Below are 21,082 nucleotides of genomic sequence, written 5' to 3' on the forward strand. Positions count from 1 at the left end.
AGCTCCCCATCGATCGTTTCCCGCTTGGTGATCTTGGTCACTTCATCTCCTTCGTGCAAGGTCTTTAGTACGTATCAAATCTCTTTGGCACTCTTCAACCCTTGCACCTTATTATACTCCTCTCGACTTAGAGAGGCGAGGAGTATAGTAGTGGCTTGGGAGTTGAAGTGCCGGATTTGGGCTACCTCGTCCGAGTCATAGCCTTCATCCCCCATGGATGGTTCCTGCGCTCCAAATTCAACAATGTCCCAAATGCTAGCGTGGAGTGAGGTTACATGGTGCCTCATTTTATCACTCCACATACAATAATCTTCACCATAAAAAATCGGCGGTTTGCCTAGTGGGTCGCAAAGTAAAGGAGTGCATTTAGAAATGCAAGGATAGCGTAAGGGGATCTTACTAAACTTCTTGCGCTCATGGCGCTTAGAAGTGACGGACAGCGTGTCGGAGCCTGAGGTTGAAGGCGACGAAGAATCGGTCTCATAGTACACCACTTTCTTCATTTTCTTCTTCTTGTCACCACTCCGGTGCGACTTGACGCGGGGAGGTGATTCCTCCCTCTTCTTGTTGCCGGACTCCTTTGATGGAGCCTTCCCGTGGCTTGTGGCGGGCTTCTCGCCGGTCACCATCTCCCTCTTGGCGTGATCTCCCGACATCACTTCGAACGGTTAGGTTCTAATGAAGTACCGGGCTCTGATACCAATTGAAAGTCGCCTAGAGAGGGGTGAATAGGCAAATCTAAAATTTATAAACTTTAAGCACAATCTACAAGACGGGGTTAGTGTTAGAAATAAAGTCGAGTCCGAAAGAGAGGGCGAAAATAAATCACAAGCAAATAGAGCGGATGACACGGTGATTTGTTTTACCGAGGTTTGGTTCTTGCAAACCTACTTCCCGTTGAGGTGGTCACAAAGACCTGGTCTCTTTCAACCCTTTCCCTCTCTCAAACGGTCACTTAGACCGAGTGAGCTTTTCTCCTTAATCAACGGGTCACTTAGACCCCTTACAAGGACCACCACAACTTGGTGTCTCTTGCTTGATTACAAGTTGCTTGAGAACAAGAATTGGAGGAAGAAGAAAAGCGATCCAATCGACAAGAACTCAAATGAACACAAATGTCTCTTCTCTCACAAGCCACTAAGTCTATGGAATGAGTTTGGGACTTAGAGAGGATTTGATCTTTTATTTTGTGTCTTGGAGTGAAGTCTAGAGCTCTTATATTGAATGCAATGGATGAAAACTTGGATGCCTTGAAGTGTGGTGGTTGGGGGGTATTTATAGCCCCACCCACCAAAATGGTCGTTGGGGAGGCTGTGTGTCGATGGGCGCACCGGACAGTCCGGTGCGCCAGCCACGTCACTCAACCGTTAGGGTTCGACCGTTGGAGCTCTGACAAGTGGGACCACCGGACAGTCTGGTGGTGCACCGGACAGTCAATGTTCACTGTCCGGTGCGCCTTCTGGTGCTGCTTTGACTTCTGCGCGAACTGTCCACGCACTGTAGCGCACTGTTCACCTTTTGCAGACGACCGTTGGCGCTGTAGCAGTTGCTCTGCATGGCACACCGGACAGTCCGGTGAATTATTGCGGAGTAGCATTTCCAGAAACCTGAAGCTGAGCAGTTCAAAGTTGATCTCCCTGGTGCACCGAACACTGTCCGGTGGTGCACCGAACACTGTCCGGTGGTGCACCGGACAGTCCGGTGCGAAACACCAGGGCAGCCTTCGATTGGTTTTGCTCCTTTCTTTTTGAACCCTAACTTTATCTTTTTATTGGTTTGTGTTGAACCTTTGGCACCTATAGAAATTATAATCTAGAGCAAACTAGTTAGTCCTAATTATTTGTGTTCGGCAATTCAACCACCAAAATCATTTAGGAAAAGGTTTGACCCTATTTCCCTTTCACGAGCGATCCTTGGGAGTCAGAGTGGTGCGTATGGGGGTGAGCGATCGACTGCTTGCTTGCTTGTTTCTAAATTGATGGAGCGGAGAATTGAGTTGTCCGTGTTTATGGCGATGACGGCGGCCATGAGGATGCATGTCATATATTGGTGGAATTGTGACAACCTTCACTGAGTCTTGGAGAGCTACTTTTGCGTCGTGGTCTGAAGAAGGTTCTCAAAACATGGACATATCTTAGCTTTGTCAGATGATTCTAATTTACATATGTTTCCATTTTAATATTAATCTTATTATGTTAACAACATATTTCCTTAAGTAACATCATGTTTAGCTTCACAAATATGCTTCGTATTTTTTACATACATATATTTTTTCAATCAGTAGTTATGCCAAATTTGCAAATTAAGGCATGTTAGAGGAAGATACATCATAAAAGATAGAATAAATAAAAATTCCAAACACCATGGCTTTAGGAGTTTAACTTCTCTATACTTCACAGCCTGCCATAGAAGTCTTGTTGGATCGTTGTGGTCTCCATCCTCTTACAGTTGTTGTCATAGGCAAGCTCTAACGAAGGAAACTATAGTGGAAACATGGGAGAAAACCATATCCAACCTCCCAATATATGCAACTTGTGCACCTGGTCCAGTTTCATACGTTAATGAGAAATATATAGATGCACCATGAGAATAAAACAAAAGATGTTACTCGTGCTCTTTTATCTGATTCGATTTCATATTATGTGTCATTTGTAGCTCCTTGGCCTTTTGTTTTTGGTAAAGAGTGTATGAAAAGACCAACTGAATGGAAGATGGGATTTTTTTCTCTGCTAGAATTCATGGAAATTGACATTTAGTTGGCAAACACAACTCAAGCTCTCATGCATGCACATCCCTATCTGAATTTGAGGCAAGCAGAATTGGGTTCACTAAAATACTTGTCCCTCGAATAGCAGAGATAATTTACATAGGCTCACCAGATCTTATTTTTACATTCACTACCGCAATTGCAATTATATTTGTTCTAGCAGACTACACAAATCTTACTTGCTCTTTTGAAATACTAGATTCCATCATAGATTAATTGATCTTCTTGGTGCCTGTGAAGATACTTCAACTCTAGCCAACTTCTCTTCTGTTCTGGCTAAGATATCTGTTGGGGGCCTTCGGCTTCCGAAGGTCCTCAAAAACATGATTTAACAGTGTTTCTAGAGTGTAATGTGTGAACAGGTACCTTCGGATTTATGTCAAAGAGGGAGAACCTCAAAAGATACGAAGGTTGGCAGTGCCGAAGCTGTGAAGCAGGAAAGCTTCGGCATGTTCGCAGAAAAGGGAACTGACTTAAAGATGAAAAGGCCATTTAGACCTCGATAGATTGCTATGGAATTATCACCAAATGTAAAGGGCATGTATGTAATTTTGTATGGGTTGTATTCCGTGCCTATAAATAGGTGAACAGTACCCCCGTACTGTTCACGCTGACTTGGCATTTGCTTTTGCGTCACGCTTGTGCTTTTTATCTTCTCTCAGGACCGAAGGTACATTTGTAATCTAAAATCATTTCTATTTTTCCATGTCAATAAAATAGAAATGATTCTATGATGATGCTTATATTATATTTCATGCTTTATATGAATCCTTCGTCATTACTTGTTATGTTCACGAAGGTATGTCTCTTATGACCTTCGTCCGAAGCTCATTATTTCCCGAAGGGACATAATGCTTCGAAGGACGAAGGACTTTAACACTTAACACTTTTTATGTTGCCTTGTTCTTAACTCTTAGCATTTGAGAACAAGTCCCCAACATTGGCGCCCACCTCCGGTGAACTCACTTCCATTTCCTGAGCTTTTCGACACCTTCGACAAGCATCAGCTTCGTCATGCCGCCGAAGAAGGCTTCAGCACCAGGGGCTGGCACGCTGCAGCCGCTGGACCCCAATCAAGACGTCCTTTCTCTCAGAGAGGCACGAAGCCAGAAGAGGAAGGCTACCAGTCCAACACATCCGGAGGATGATCTAGATCAGGAGATTCAGAATCTGGAAATCCTTCAGCAGCAGGTTCAACGCAGGAAGGAGAAGATGGCCAGGCTAGCTGAACTGCAGAGGCAGATAGATGAAGCCTCTGAAGAAGTTCGTCATCTTGCTCAGGATGAGCAACACCGAAGGCCTCAGCATCAAGACCTTCATCAGGAGGGCTTTCACAACGAAGACGACTGGTATGACAATTTCCATCGTGGGAATTTTGTTTTTGATGATACTTCTCCCCTGTCCGCTGAGTTACAGGCTACACCTTGGCCTCCGTCCTACAAGCCGCCTCAGCTCCCCGTATTTGATGGCCATTCAGACCCGAAGCAGTTCTTGATGAGCTACGAAGCAACAGTGTCTTCGTACGGTGGCAATGCTTCAGTCATGGCCAAATCTTTCGTTATGGCTGTCAGAAGTGTTGCTCAAACCTGGTATTCCTCCCTTCGACCAGGAACGATCACTTCATGGCAGAAGCTGAAGGATTTGTTGTTAACCAGTTTTCAAGGATTTCAGACGAAGCCGGTCACTGCTCAGGCTCTGTTCCAGTGCACTCAGGACCACGAAGAATACCTTCAGGCATATGTCCGAAGGTTTCTGCGTCTAAGGGCACAGGCGCCGACAGTGCCCAATGAGATTGTCATTGAGGCCATGATCAAGGGGCTTCGGCCAGGGCCATCAGCGCAGTATTTTGCCAGGAAGCCACCACAAACGCTGGAGAAGCTGCTCCAGAAGATGGATGAATATATTCGAGCTGACAATGATTTTCGCCAAAGAAGGGAGGAGGCCTTCAGATTTTCTGAGATGACCAGGGGCTTCGGAGGAAGATTCTATCCGAAGCATGTCAGATCAATTCATAATTCCAATCAAAATGATGATAAGGGGAGCCAGCAGCAAAGGCCACAGTACTCCTCACAGACTTCGGGGCAACAGCAAAGCTCCTTTCGACCACCAGCTCCAAGAGGCAGAGGCGCCAGGGGCTTCGGCGGAAGATTCGGGGATCAACCCAGAAGAATATTTTGCTTATTCTGTGGTGAAAACAAAGGTCATACTACCAGGATGTGTCATGTTACCATTCAGAAGCAAAAAGAGATAGCCGAAGCTGCCGCGCAACAGGCTCAGCCGAAGCAGGTCATGCACACTGCTTCGTATCATTCGCCCTACATCCCAGAATATGTGGGCAACCATCCTGTAGTCTCTGCTGCTTCGGCAAGTCAGCCTTCAGCTTCCTGGCAACAGCCCCCGCCTCCACCCCCGTTGCAACAAGGCCAGCAGCCAGAAGGGAGCCAATATGCTCCACATCAAAGGGACTTCAGAGAACAGTCCGAAGCTCGCATGGTCAACAGCACCGTGCCAGAGTCAAAACACATCTATTGACAAATATCCTACCTTAATAGCAATCTTTTTCATTCAGTTTTATTTTTTCTAATAAAGGACATTGTTTAGGTTTCATGTAATTAGTTTCGTTGATTCCTACAAGAAAAATATGTTTTCTTCACAGGTTTGTGATAATAAAAAGGACCTTCGGACTATCGAAAATCCTTCGAAGCAACAAAAAGTCGTTCTAAGGAACGCAGAGTAAGTCTGACGAAGTCACAAAAAGTCGTTCCGAAGGGAGCGCAGTGTAAGTTTTCTGCTCCAAAGTCGTTCCAAAAGGAATGCAGAGCATACAGCGAAAAGTCAACGCTGATACCGCCTAAGTAAAAGGCGAAGAAGCTCCAAAGACGTTCCTAAGGGAATGCAGAGCTTATACCGCCTAAGTAAAAGGCGAAGAAGTTCCAAAGACGTTCCTAAGGGGATGCAGAACTTACAGCGAAAAATAAACGCTGATTCCGCTGAGGTAAAAGGCGAAGAAGCTCCTAAGGGAGGCTTATAATGAAAAAGTCAGTATTGATACAAAAGATTGTGCCCCATTGCAGGAATGTGTGTATCTTCGGCACAAAATATCATTTTGCATAACATAACATCATCACATCATTTTGCATAGCATAATCATCATACATCATGCTGCATGTGGCACGAGAAGGGGGCATGTTATCGATCTTCGGAAAATGCTTTGAAAAGGGGCAAATCATGCCAAGTTACAGGGAGAAACAATATTGATTTTCGAGGTATAGCTTCGGAGATTATTTTTACGAAGCTTGGATATTTCTTATCAGAACACTATGGATATTGTCGTGATAAATGATAAATTCTTCTTCACGAAGCATGAAAAGAAGGGAAGGTGTTTTTTCGTCGAAGACTCAAAAATGGTACGTGTTTAAAGTTTCATGCATCGTAAAGAATTGAATCATAAAACAAGTATATTACATACAGGATTACAGAATATTACACAAATCATATATCAAATGTTTTTTGCAATAGCACTTAGTCTTCCCTAAGTACTATCTCTGCAGCTTCGTTCAGCAGTCGATCGACAACCTGATCCATGATAGCTTCGGCCATCTTTTTAATTTCGTCGTCATCTTTAGGCTGAGGGCCCGAAGATGCTTGAGTAGGATCTGAGTGAGGACGGGACACGACTACATTACTATTACAAATCGCAAACAGATCTTAAAAGCCTAAAGATTACAACACGGTAAAAACTATTATTTAGTACCTAATTGACCTTCGGGCTCTGTGCTCTTTTTAGCAGCCTTAGCCACTTCTCTAGCATCATGGATGCCCTTTTCACTTCTCTGAATAATTTCTCTTGCCATTTCTCGGCCACCGTTATCCCAGATATCAGTAAAAAACTTTCCACCAATTATGCTAGCTTCGGCCGAAGGATCTTTTGTATCTTCAAAGGACAAAGCAGCTTCGGACTGTGCTAAAATTTTCACATGCTCACAGCCCTTCTTCTCTAAAATGGTGGCAATCCCTCTGGCGCCAGAGAAGGCACATATATCTCCTCGGCTATTTAAAATTTCTTCGAAGGCTTCAGCTTCGTGGTCAATCCATTCAATGACACTTTCGGGATTGCCCCTCAAAAAATTTTCTTCACTTGAGAATGCGCCGACTTTGGCGAAGCTAGCCTTTAATTTTTTAACACAATCTACAGATTTATTGTAGCATTTCTTTTTGGACGAACGAAGCTCTTCAACAGTCACTTCTAGATGATCTGCCCATTGATCGCTGAGTTCACGCTTTGTTTCTTCAAGTATACGTTCTTCTTTGGCTCTGGCCAGTTGTTTCCGAAGGTCTTCAATTTCGCGTTTCTGAGCTTCAGCTTGACTTTTGAAAGCAGCTTCGTCCTCCTTTATTTTATCTATCAATGAGTATAATATTTTGTCTTTTTCGAGACCTTCGTTCCTCAGTTCAATTACTTCGGAACGAAGGTTGCTCAGGGCTATAGTACATCCTTCGTCCTCAGCATCTTTCTGTGCTCTGAGGGCATTGCTGAGTATCAGGCCCTGCAGACAGGAATATGTCTGTGTCAATAGTTTTAAACAAACGGAAAATTTTGAATTCAACAAAAATATAAGAATTCCATTTGTCGCACCTTTAAACTGTTGTAAGCTAGGCTGTCAGCCAGATCGTTCTTTGACAGCACCGAAAGTCCGTCTTCTAAAGTTGGAAATCCGAAGCTTCTGCTCATCTCCCGACAGACAGAAATTTCCTTGCTGTCGGGGAGGCAATACAAGAAATCTTCTTCTCCACTGCCATTAAATATCAACGCCCCCTTTGGATATTTCAACTTTTGGGCATAGTGTTGGGCCTCTTGTTCTTCTTTTTCTGTTAATTTTTTCCCCGAAGCATGACGAAAAATATAATCACGAATTTTGGATGCTTCGGGGGTAACAACACCAGTTCCTTCAGCAAAAGTTGGCTTTGTTATTTTTTCTGCCTCACTTTCCAAGGTTTTTGCCTTTGAGGGCCCAGCTTCGGCTTCAGTATCTTGCTCTGGAGCTTTAGAACCCGAAGCTTCGACTGTTGTTTCAGGAGTGACGGCAGCCTTCTTCGGAGGGGTGCTTGAAGATTTGATCGTTTCCAGCACATCTAGCACATTAGCCATTCTCCTTCTTTTCGGAGTCACTGCTGGCACTTTTTGATTACTTACTGTTTCAATGTTTGCCACAGGACTCAAAACTTCTGATGTTTTGGAGTCCTCGGTTGCTTCCTTTACCTCTTCCATTTTTTCTGTGAATGGCGCTTCGGCCTTCTCTTTCGTTTCTGGTAACAAAATTTTTGATTGCTCCAATTTTGTCTTCGTTGGTATTTCGGCTGTTTCTGTGACTTCTGGCAGCAAAGTTGGCTCGGCTGGTTTTTCAGCTTCGGTGGCCGAAGAAGTCTCTCCGGCAAACTCAGGCACCGAAGCTGGTTCAATATAACGTGGTCGATAAGTAAGAACCTTTATCTTTTTCCTTTTCGGTTCCGGCTCGCTAGGAGCAGCTGCAGTTTCTTCTTTTGCAGAGGTTGTATTTTTTCTCTTCTGCCTTCGAATGGGGTAGCAATAGTCAGGGTAGACAAACCCGATGGCATCAAATACCCGATTCAGCCTTTTCTTTTTTCGGCCTCCGAAGGCTGCTGACATTGCAGTATCTTCGGCCTTCGAGTATGTCCCAAGCAGCTCATCACTTAAATTGTCAATGCTTTTCAACAACTCATCGTCTGGCACAATAAATTTATCTTCAAATTTAAAAGTGTACTTAAACCTGACAAGTCCACCTTCGTCGGCCTCTTTAACGGTTTCTTGTGGCATTTCCCATTTCTCCGCAAGCGGCCACACCCTGAAGGCAATATGCTCTTGTACTAAGTCCCTTGTTCCTATAAAAGAGCAGACAACGCCGAAGGCTCTTTGGCACTCTTCGGCGGCTTCGTTCATTTCAACCTTCGGCCTCCGAAGGCCGAAGCTTTGCCAAATAGGACGCATAATTATACCTTTGATGTCTTCTCGTGCTGATAAGTCATTCTTCACATAAAACCATTCTGTCATCCAATCCCCGGGCCATCTCTTCCGAAAGGTTGGTACGGGACAGCTTGCCCCGGACCGAGAGACGAAGCTGTAGCAGCCAAAGTTGTTATGGTACTGTTCTTTGCCCCAAGGCTTTGTTTCATATAATAATTCATGAACATTACAGAAGCTTCTTGCGTCAGGCTTCAGACCTTGGCTTCTCGCGGCCCACACGAAGATATTTAGCCTTATAATTGCCTCGGGAGTAAGTTGATGAAGATAGACTTCGAAGATTTTCAACACCTCCACGACGAAGCTGCTCAAGGGGAATCGCAATCCAGCTTTCAAAAAGCTTCGATACACCACAACTTCATTTTCTTCAGGGTGTGGACAAGTTTTTTCCCCTTCGTCCGCCCTCACAATGGACAGATCCCGGAAATACCTTCCTCTCATATTAACAAGATGATTCTCTTTGATAGTTGATTTACCATAAACTGAATGGCTTGGTCGCCAGGGGCGATCTTCGGAGTCTTCGCCACCGCTGTCCACATCATAACTTTCACTGTCACCAGTATCTTCAGACAGCCCTTCCAGAATTTCCCTGGTGATCTTTTCTGTGTTGGTCTTCGACATTGCTATAAGAAACCCTAAGTTCTTCTCTTCATCAAGACTCAGCTTCATCTCAGCAGCAGCCTTCTTAGCAGCTTCAGACATCTTCGGAAACACTAAAAAACTATTTTTAAAAGCCGAAGCTTCAAAGCTAAAAACTTAGCAGATCACAGTGCACAAGAGCTAAAAAATGAGTGAGCAGGAGTGGTTGGCCAGAAAGCGTGCAAAATAAGTTTGCGGTATGGCCGTATTTATACGCTTGATGCGTTGAAAGTTGAAAGACCCCACTTGTCATTGAATGTTGCTATTCTAGCAAAGGGAAGGTGTTTTTTCGGACCTTCGGCATAAAGCCTTCGTTCATATCGCAATCTGAATTTATTATTTCAAACAAATTAATATTGCGAGGGGCTACTGTTGGGGGCCTTCGGCTTCCGAAGGTCCTCAAAAACATGATTTAATAGTGTTTCTAGAGTGTAATGTGTGAACAGGTACCTTCGGATTTATGTCAAAGAGGGAGAACCTCAAAAGATACGAAGGTTGGCAGTGCCGAAGCTGTGAAGCAGGAAAGCTTCGGCATGTTCGCAGAAAAGGGAACCGACTTAAAGATGAAAAGGCCATTTAGACCTCGATAGATTGCTATGGAATTATCACCAAATGTAAAGGGCATGTATGTAATTTTGTATGGGTTGTATTCCGTGCCTATAAATAGGTGAACAGTACCCCCGTACTGTTCACGCTAACTTGGCATTTGCTTTTGTGTCACGCTTGTGCTTTTTATCTTCTCTCAGGACCGAAGGTACATTTGTAATCTAAAATCATTTCTATTTTTCCATGTCAATAAAATAGAAATGATTCTATGATGATGCTTATATTATATTTCATGCTTTATATGAATCCTTCGTCATTACTTGTTATGTTCACGAAGGTATGTCTCTTATGACCTTCGTCCGAAGCTCATTATTTCCCGAAGGGACATAATGCTTCGAAGGACGAAGGACTTTAACACTTAACACTTTTTATGTTGCCTTGTTCTTAACTCTTAGCATTTGAGAACAAGTCCCCAACAATATCTAAGCATGTTGATGGCGCAATTGCTGATGAAATTTGGCAAGAATTCTCATGGATCAAATCGTAGATCTCTTGTTTGCAGAAAATGAGCAATGTGAAAGTCGCCTAGAGGGGGGTGAATAGGGCGAATCTGAAATTTACAAACTTTAAGCACAACTACAAGCCGGGGTTAGCGTTAGAAATATAAACGAGTCCGAAAGAGAGGGCGAAAACAAATCACAAGCAAATAAGGCGAATGACACGGTGATTTGTTTTACCGAGGTTCGGTTCTTGCAAACCTACTCCCCGTTGAGGTGGTCATAAAGACCGGGTCTCTTTCAACCCTTTCCCTCTCTCAAACGGTCACTTAGACCGAGTGAGCTCCTCTTCTTAATCAAACGGGACACTAAGTCCCCACAAGGACCACCACACAATTGGTGTCTCTTGCCTTGGTTACAATTGAGTTGGAATCAAGAAAGAAGGAAGAAGAAAAGCAATCCAAGTGCAAGAGCTCAAATGAACACAAGTATCTCTCTCTCACTAGTCACTATTTGATTGGAATGATCTTTGGACTTGGGAGAGGATTTGGTCTCTTGTTTGTGTCTTGTATTGAATGCTATAGCTCTTGTATGAGGTGTGAAGGGTGAAAACTTGGATGCAATGAATGGTGGGTGGTTGGGGGTATTTATAGCCCCAACCACCAAACTAGCCGTTTGGTGGAGCCTGCTGTCGCATGGCGCACCGGACAGTCCGGTGCGCCACCGGACACTGTCCGGTGCGCCAGCCACGTCACCCGACCGTTAGGGTTCAACCGTTGGAGCTTCTGTCTTCTGGGCCACCGGACAGTCCGGTGGTGCACCGGACAGGTCCTGTAGACTGTCCGGTGCGCCGTCTGACGCGTGCTCTGACTTCTGCGAGCGCTGCCATGCACTGTAGCGCATTTAATGTCTTATGCAGACGACCATTGGCGCGAAGTAGCCGTTGCTCCGCTGGCACACCAGACAGTCTGGTGCTACACTGGACAGTCTGGTGAATTATAGCGGAGCGGCTCCCAGAATTCCCGAAGGTGAGCAGTTCGGAGTTGAGTTCCCTGGTGCACCGGACACTGTCCGGTGGCACACCGGACAGTCCGATGCGCCAGACCAGGGCACACTTCGGTTGTCTTTTGCTCTCTTTGTTTGAACCCTTTCTTGGTCTTTTTATTGGTTTATTGTGAACCTTTGGCACCTGTAAAACTTATAGTCTAGAGCAAACTAGTTAGTTCAATTATTTGTGTTGGGCAATTCAACCACCAAAATCAATTAGGAAAAGGTGTAAGCCTATTTCCCTTTCAATCTCCCCCTTTTTGGTGATTGATGCCAACACAAACCAAAGCAAATATAAAAGTGCAGAATTGAACTAGTTTGCATAATGTATGTGCCAAGGTTACTTGGAATGAAACCAATAATTATTTTTACTAGATATGCATGGAGGCTTTCTTCTAATTTAAAATTTTGGACCACGCTTGCACCACTTGTTTTGTTTTGCAAAGTTTTGGAAATTCTTTTCAAAGTCTTTTTGCAAATAGTCAAAGGTATATGAATAGGATTTTGAGAAGCATTTTCATGATTTGAAGTTTTCTCTCCCTGTTTCAAATGCTTTTCCTTTGACTAAACAAAACTCCCCCTTAATGAAATCCTCCTCTTAGTGTTCAAGAGGGTTTTAGATATTAATTTTAAAGAGGGTATACCAATTTGAAATTATATCAATAAGTAAGATACCAATTGAAAAACATACCAAAATCTTTTCTTAATCCATATTTGAAAGACTACATTTTTTGAAATTGGTGGTGGTGTGGTCCTTTTGCTTTGGGCTAATACTTTCTCCCCCTTTGGCATGAATCGCCAAAAACGGATACTTGTGAGTGAAATATAAGCCCTTTCAACTACTTTCTCCCCTTATGGTAAATAACATATGAGTGAAGATTATACCAAATTGGAGAGTGTGTTGCGGAGTGACGGCGAAGGATGAATAAGCAATGGAGTGGAGTGGAAGCCTTGTCTTCGCCGAAGACTCCATTTCCCTTTCAATCTATGACTTAGCTTGAAATACACTTGAAAACCACACTAGTCATATCAAGGAAAGAGATATGATCAAAGGTATATAAATGAGCTATGAGTGCAAAATATCAATCAAAATTCCTAGAATCAAGAATATTTAGCTCATGCCTAAGTTTGGTAAATGTTTGCTCATCTAATGGCTTGGTAAAAATATCGGCTAATTGTTCTTTGGTGTTAACATATGCAATCTCGATATCCCCGTTTTGTTGGTGATCCCTTAAAAAGTGATACCGAATGGCTATGTGTTTAGTGCGACTATGCTCAACGGGATTATCCGCCATGCGAATTGCACTCTCATTATCACATAGAAGAGGAACTTTGGTTAATTTATAACCATGGTCCCTAAGGGTTTGCCTCATCCAAAGCAATTGCGCGCAACAATGGCCTACGGCAATATACTCGGCTTCGGTGGTAGAAAGAGCTACAGAATTTTGCTTCTTTGAAGCCCAAGACACCAGAGATCTTCCCAAGAACTGGCAAGTCTCTGATGTGCTCTTTCTATTAATTTTACACCCTGCCCAATCAGCATCGGAATAACCAATTAAATCAAATGTGGATCCCCTGGGGTACCAAAGGCCAAACTTAGGAGTGTAAACTAAATATCTCAAGATTCGTTTCACGGCCCTAAGGTGAACTTCCTTAGGATTGGCTTGGAATCTTGCACACATGCATATGGAAAGCATAATATCCGATCAAGATGCACATAAATAGAGTAAAGAACCTATCATCGACCGGTATACCTTTTGATCTACGAATTTACCTCCCGTGTCGAGGTCGAGATGCCCATTGGTTCCCATGGGTGTCTTGATGGGCTTGGCATCCTTCATCCCAAACTTTGTGAGTATGTCTTGAATGTACTTTGTTTGGCTAATGAAGGTGCCCTCTTGGAGTTGCTTTACTTGAAATCCTAAGAAATACTTCAACTCCCCCATCATGGACATCTCGAATTTTTGAGTCATGATCCTACTAAACTCTTCACGTGTAGATTTGTTAGTAGACCCAAATATCATATCATCAACATAAATTTGGTATACAAACAAATCATTTGCAAGTGTTTTAGTAAAGAGAGTAGGATCGGCTTTTTCGACTTTGAAGCCATTAGCGATAAGAAAATCTCTTAGGCATTCATACCATGCTCTTGGGGCTTGCTTGAGCCCATAAAGCGCCTTAGAGAGTTTGTAAACATGGTTAGGGTACTCACTATGTTCAAAGCCGGGAGGTTGCTCAACATAGACCTCTTCCTTGATTGGTCCATTGAGGAAGGCACATTTCACGCCCATTTGGTAAAGCTTAAAGCCATGGTAACTAGCGTAGGCAAGTAAAATGCGAATTGACTCAAGCTTAGCTACGGGTGCATAGGTTTCACCAAAATCCAACCCTTCGACTTGTGAATATCCCTCGGCCACAAGTCAGGCTTTGTTCCTTGTCACCACACCATGCTCATCATGCTTGTTGCGGAAGACCCACTTGGTTCCTACAACATTTTGGTTAGGACGTGGAACTAAATGCCATACTTCATTCCTCGTGAAGTTGTTGAGCTCCTCTTGCATCGCCAGCACCCAATCCGAATCTTGAAGTGCTTCCTCTACCATGTGTGGCTCAATAGAGAAAAAAAAGAGTAATGTTCACAAAAATGAGCAACACGAGATCAAGTGGTTACCCCCTTTTGAATATCGCCGAGAATGGTGTTCACGGGGTGATCTCATTGGATTGCTTGGTGGACTCTTGGGTGTGGCGGTCTTGGACCCTCCTCATCTTCCTTGTCTTGATTATTGGCATCTCCCCCTTGATCATTGTCCTCCTCTTGAGGTGGCTCCTCTTGATCTTCATCATCATCATCTTGAGCTTGATCCTCATCTTGAGTTGGTGGAGATGCTTGCATTGAGGAAGATGGTTGATCTTGTGCATGTGGAGGCTCTTCGGATTCCTTAGGACACACATCCCCAATGGACATGTTCCTTAGTGCGACAAATGGAGCCTCTTCATCATCTAGCTCATCAAGATCAACTTGCTCTACTTGAGAGCCGTTAGTCTCATCAAACACAATGTTACAAGAAACTTCAACTAGTCCAGTGGACTTGTTAAAGACTCTATATGCCCTTGTGTTTGAATCATATCCTAGTAAAAAGCCTTCTACAGCCTTAGGAGCAAATTTAGATTTCCTACCTCTTTTAACAAGAATAAAACATTTGCTACCAAAGACTCTAAAATATGAAACATTGGGCTTTTTACCGGTGAGGAGTTCATATGATGTCTTCTTGAGGATTCGGTGTAGATATAACCGGTTGATGGCGTAGCAAGCGGTGTTAACTGCCTCGGCCCAAAACCGATCCGAAGTCTTGTACTCATCAAGCATGGTTCTTTCCATGTCCAATAGAGTTCTATTCTTTCTCTCCACTACACCATTTTGTTGTGGCATGTAGGGAGAAGAGAACCCATGCTTGATGCCCTCCTCCTCAAGGAAGCCTTCTATTTGAGAGTTCTTGAACTCCGTCCCGTTGTCGCTTCTTATCTTTTTGATCCTTAAGCCGAACTCGTTTTGAGCCCGTCTCAAGAATCCCTTTAATGTCTCTTGGGTTTGAGATTTTTCCTGCAAAAAGAACACCCAAGTGAAGCAAGAATAATTATCCATAATAACTAGACAGTACTTACTCCCGCCGATGCTTATGTAAGCTATCGGGTCGAATAGGTCCATGTGGAGTAGCTCAAGTGGCCTGTCGGTCGTCATGATGTTCTTGTGTGGATGATGAACACCAACTTGCTTTCCTGTTTGACATGCGCTACATACCCTGTCTTTCTCAAAATGAACATTGGTCAGTCCCAAAATATGCTCTCCCTTTAGAAGCTTATGAAGATTCTTCATCCCAACATGGGCTAGTCGGCGGTGCCAGAGCCAACCCATGTTAGTCTTAGCAATTAAGAAAGTGTCGAGTTCAGCTCTATCAAAATCTACTAAGTATACCTGACCCTCTAACACTCCCTTAAATGCTACTGAATCATCACTTCTTCTAAAGACAGTAACACCTATATCCGTAAAAAGACAGTTGTAGCCCATTTTGCATAATTGAGAAACAGAAAGCAAATTGTAATCTAAAGAATCTACAAGAAAAACATTGGAAATAGAATGGTCAGGTGATATAGCAATTTTACCCAATCCTTTGACCAAACCTTGATTTCCATCCCCGAATGTGATAGCTCTTTGGGGATCTTGGTTTTTCTCATAGGAGGAGAACATCTTCTTCTCCCCTGTCATGTGGTTTGTGCACCCGCTATCGATGATCCAACTTGAGCCCCCGGATGCATAAACCTACAAAACAATTTTAGGCCTTGTTCTTAGGTACCCAAACGGTCTTGGGTCCTTTCACATTAGAAACAAGCACCTTGGGTACCCAAACACAAGTCTTTGATCCCTTGTGTTTGCCCCCCAACATATTTGGCAACTATTTTGCCTGATTTGTTAGTTAGCGCATATGATGCATCAAAGGTCTTAAATGAAATGTTATGTTCATTTGATGCAATAGAAGTTTTCTTCTTAGGCAATTTAGCACGAGTTTATTGCCTAGAACTAGATGCCTCACTCTTATACATAAAAGCATGATTAGAGCCAGAGTGAGACTTCCTAGAATGAATTCTCCTAATTTTGTGCTCCGGATAACCGACAGGGTATAAAATGTATCCCTCGTTATCCTGAGCCATGGGAGCTTTGCCCTTAACAAAGTTAGACAATCTTTTAGGAGGGGCATTAAGCCTGACATTGTCTCCCTGTTGGAAGCCAATGCCATCCTTAATGCTAGGGCGTCTCCCACTATAAAGCATGCTACGAGCAAATTTAAATTTCTCATTTTCTAGTTCATGCTCGGCAATTTTAGCATCTAATTTTGCTATATGATCATTTTGTTGTTTAATCATAGTAATGTGATCATGAATAGTGTCGGGGACCATAATTAGGGGTACCCCCAAGACTCCTAAACTCGGCTGGTAATCACCATCAGCACAAGCTGCAGAGGCCTGATGGGCGCAATTCAGGTCAAGGCTCCGTCCACTCAAGGGACACGATCTCGCCTCACCCGAGCCCAGCCTCGGGCAGAAACAGTAGACCCAGGCAGATTCACGCCTCGCCCGAGGGCCTCCTCAAGCAACGGGCGCACCCTCGACTCGCCCGAGACCCAGCTTGAGCAGGCTTCGCAGTGAATCAACCTTGGCCAGATCGCCTCGCCAACCGACCGTATCGCAGGAGCATTCAATGCAAGGATCGCCTGACACCTTATCCTGACGCGTGCTCCTCAGTCGGCAGGACCAAAGTGACCGCAGTCACTTCGCCCCTCCACTGACTGATCTGACAGGAAAACAGCGCCGCTTGCCCCGCTCCGACTGCTGTGCCACCCGCCAGGTTGAGGTTGACAACAGCTAAGTCCGGCCTTAGGCGCAACAGGAAGCTCCGCCTTGCCCGACCCCAGGGCTCGGCCTCAACCTCGACCTCGGAAGACGGTCTCCGCCTCGCCCGACCCCAGGGCTCGGCCTCAACCTCGACCTCGGAAGACGGTCTCCGCCTCGCCCGACCCCAGGGCTCGGCCTCGACCTCGACCTCGGAGGAGTCACCGCCTCGCCCGACCTTGGGCTCGGGCTGACCATGCCATAGGGGGGTACATCATTACCCTACCCCTAGCTAGCTCAGGCTACGGGGAACAAGACCGGCGTCCCATCTGGCTCGCCCTGGTAAAACAAGTAATGATGACACCCCGCGTGCTCCCGTGACGACGGCGGTTCTCAGCCCCCTACGGAAGCAAGGAGACGTCAGCAAGGTCCCGTCAGCCCCGACAGCTGTGCTTCTACAGGGCTCAAGCGCTCCTCTGACGGCCATGACGCCACATGCACAGGGCACTAGCACCTCTCCGACAGCCACGTCGGCATGTATAAAAGGAAGGTCTCTGCTGGACACGTTAGCATATTGCTACACCCCCCATTGTACACCTGGACCCTCTCCTTACATCTATAAAAGGAAGGTCCAGGGCCCTCGTACGAGAAGGTGGCCGCGCGGGAGGACGGGCTGACAAACAGGCTCTCTCCCTCTCTCACGAATGCTTGTAACCCCCTACTGCAAGCGCATCCGCCCTAGGCGCAGGATAACACGAGCCGCGGTTCCCTTTTTTTCCCCTTGTGTTCCATCTCGCGCCGACCCATCTGGGCTGGGACACGCAGCGGCAATTTACTCGTCGGTCCAGGGACCCCCCGGGGTCGAAACGCCGACAGTTGGCGCGCCAGGTAGGGGCATGCTACGTGTTGACGAACAAGTTCCCGTCAAGCTCCAGATGGGTAGTCTCCAGCAACCTCTCCAGTCCAGGACGCTGCTCCGTTTTGGGAGTCTCGAGTTCATGTCCCTCGACGGCAGCTACGACATGGTACTCCTTCCTCCGCCGCGCGACAGCGACAATGGCGGCCGTCAACCCGCCCGGCGGCGGTGGACTCGACGACGTCTTCCCCCCATGGTAGAAGAGCAACATCCGGGCCTGTCCCGCTGCCTTCCTCGCCGCAGGAGGAGGAGGCGGGGCAACCATGGCCAAGCAGGAGGCGGCACCTCATTGGCTGTCGAGCGAGTCGACGACGTCGGTGCCCCTGCGGGGGACACGTCGGGCGTTGACTTCGCGTCTGAGACGAAGACGAGCGCCGTTTCCCCGCAACACGCCAACCCCAAGCGGACGGATGACGCCAGCACTCTCGCGGAGGACTTGCTGGGCGTTAGCCTCGTACCTGAGATAACGGTGCAGTCCGTCTCCAACGCGACTTCGTCACCATCCGTCGATCGAGAGGTACCGTCCGTTTTCCACTCTGTGCCTTTTAGATTCAGCTTCGACCCACCAAGCGACCCCGCTTCGGTGGACGCTTTCATAAAGGCATATCCTAACCTTCCGGGGTACCATATGTGGTCAACCTGGGACCGACTGACGGCCGTCTCGACCTACGGGTCCCCGGGTTCCGAGGAAGATGACGAGCCCGGCTCTGGTTGGGATTTCTCCGGGCTCCGTGCTCCCAGTGCCATGCGAGACTTCATGACCACATGTGACTACTGCCTCTCCGATTGCTCCGATGGTGGCCACAGCCTTCACGACGAGGACTGTGGCCCAAGTCGCGAATGTTTCCACGTCGATCTAGGGGGTCTCGACGAAGGCAACCACCTTGGTATGCCGGAGGAAGACGATCCCCCTAGGCCTGCGCCTCGCGTTGACATCCTTCGGGAGCTAGCTGTAGTCCCAGTCCCTGCGGGGGGTCAGGACACACAGCTCGAGCAAATCCGCGAGATGCAGGCCAAGCTCGACGAGGAAGCAGGGCAACTTGTGTAGCTCCGGCAATACATCGGGCAGGAGTGGGCAGGCCGAGCGCTAGCCGGAGAAGCGCGTTGTCGGCGTTTCGAGACCGGGGGGTCCCTAAGCCGACGAGTGAGTGTGCCACGTGCCCCAGCCCAGATGGGTCGAGCGCGTGGGCGAGCGCGAAGGGGGGAGAGCGAGGTGGCCGGAGACGGGCGTGAGAGAGGTGGAAATCCCGCGGCCTTCGTGTTCGTCCCGCGCCCAGGTCGGGTGCGCTTGCAGTAGGGGGTTACAAGCGTCCACGCGGGTGAGGGAAGCGAGCGGCCCCAAGAGAGCGCCTATCCCGTCCTCGTCCCCGCGCGGCCAACCTTCTCTAAGAAGGCCCTGGTCCTTCCTTTTATAGGCGTAAGGAGAGGATCCAGGTGTACAATGGGGGTGTAGCAGAGTGCTACGTGTCTAGCAGAGGGAGAGCTAGCGCCCTAAGTACATGCCAATGTGGCAGCCGGAGAGATCTTGGCACCCTGCTGGCGTGATGTCGTGGCTGTCGGAGGAGCAACAGAGCTTGACGGAGGGACAGCTATCGGAGCGGTCGAGTCCTTGCTGACGTCCTCCTGCTTCCGTAAGAGAGCTGAGAGCCGCCGTCGTCACAGGGCACGCGGGGCGCCATCATTGCCTATCTGGCGGAGCTAGCCAGATGGGACACCGGTCTTGTTCTCTGCGGCCCGAGTCGGCTCGGGGTAGGGTGATGATGGCGTTTCCCGTTGACGTGGCGGGCCCGCGCCCGAGGTCGGGCGACGCGGGGGCTCCTCCGAGGCTGGGGTCAAGTCTGTCTTCCGTGGCCGAGGCCGAGCCCGAGCCCTGGGGTCGGGCGAAGCGGAGTTCGTTGTCTTCTGGGGCTGAGCCCGAGTCCGAGCCCTGGGTCGGGCGGAGCGGAGTTCGCCGTCTTCCAGGTCTTAGCCCGAGTCCGAGCCCTGGGTCGGGCGGAGAGGAGTTCGCCGTCTTCCGGGTCTTAGCCCGAGTCCGAGCCCTGGATCGGGCGGAGCGGAGTTCGCCGTCTTCCGGGGCTTAGCCCGAGTCCGAGCCCTGGGTCGGGCGGAGCGGAGTTCGCCGTCTTCCGGGGCTTAGCCCGAGTCCGAGCCCTGGGTCGGGCGGAGCGGAGTTCGCCATCTTCCGGGGCTTAGCCCGAGTCCGAGCCCTAGGTCGGGCGGAGCGGAGTTCGCCGTCTTCCGGGTCTTAGCCCGAGTCCGAGCCCTGGGTCGGGCGGAGCGGAGTTCGCCGTCTTCCGGGGCTTAGCCCGAGTCCTAGCCCTGGGTCGGGCGGAGCGGAGTTTCCTATGGCGCCTTCGGCAAGGCCTGACTGCCTGTCAGTCTCACTCTGTCAAGTGGCACTGCAGTCGGAGTGGCGCAGGCGGCGCTGTCCTTCTGTCAGACCGGTCAGTGGAGCGGCGAAGTGACGGCGGTCACTTTGGCTCTGCCGGGGGGCGCGCGTCAGGATAAAGGTGTCAGGCCACCTTTGCGTTAAATGCTCCTGCAACTCGGTCGGTCGGTGCGGCGATTTAGTCAGGGTTGCTTCTTAGCGAAGGCAAGGCTTCGGGCGAGCCGGAGATGTGTCCGCCGTTAAAGGGGGGCCTCGGGCGAGACAGAAATCCCTCGGGGTCGGCTGCCCTTGTCCGAGGCTAGGCTCGGGCGAGGCGTGATCGAGTCACTCGTATGGACTGATCCCTGACTTAATCGCACCCATCAGGCCTTTGCAGCTTTATGCTGATGGGGGTTACCAGCTGAGAATTAGGCGTCTTGAGGGTACCCCTAATTATGGTCCCCGACAGTAGCCCCCGAGCCTCGAAGGGAGTGTTAGCACTCGCTTGGAGGCTTTCGTCGCACTTTTTTGCAAGGGGACCAGCCTTTCTCGGTTGCATTTTGTTCCGGTGGGTGCGCGCGAGCGCACCCGCCGGGTGTAGCCCCCGAGGCCTCGGAGGAGTGGTTTCACTCCTTCGAGGTCTTAATGCCTTGCGTAATGCTTCGGCTGGTCTGGTTGTTCCCTCATGCGAACTGGCCGTAGCCCGGGTGCACGGTCGGGGCCCAAGTTCTCGGGCTGGTATGTTGACGCTGTCAACGGTTCGGCCGGAGAAGGGTTTGCGAGAGCAGCCCCCGAGCCTCCGCACAGGGCGAGAGGGCGATCAGGGACAGACTCGGCTTTTTTACATACGCCCCTACGTCGCCTTTCCGCAAGG

The 21,082-nt window shown here is 47.8% G+C and overlaps 1 pseudogene; it reads left to right on the forward strand.

Annotated features, from left to right (window-relative positions):
* Positions 1–2,576: 2,576 nt before the first annotated feature.
* Positions 2,577–21,082, forward strand: part of LOC103631194 (uncharacterized) — a 58,938-nt pseudogene continuing 40,432 nt past the window's right edge.

Source organism: Zea mays, chromosome 6 (assembly GCF_902167145.1).
Source record: "Zea mays cultivar B73 chromosome 6, Zm-B73-REFERENCE-NAM-5.0, whole genome shotgun sequence".
NCBI lineage: Eukaryota > Viridiplantae > Streptophyta > Magnoliopsida > Poales > Poaceae > Zea > Zea mays.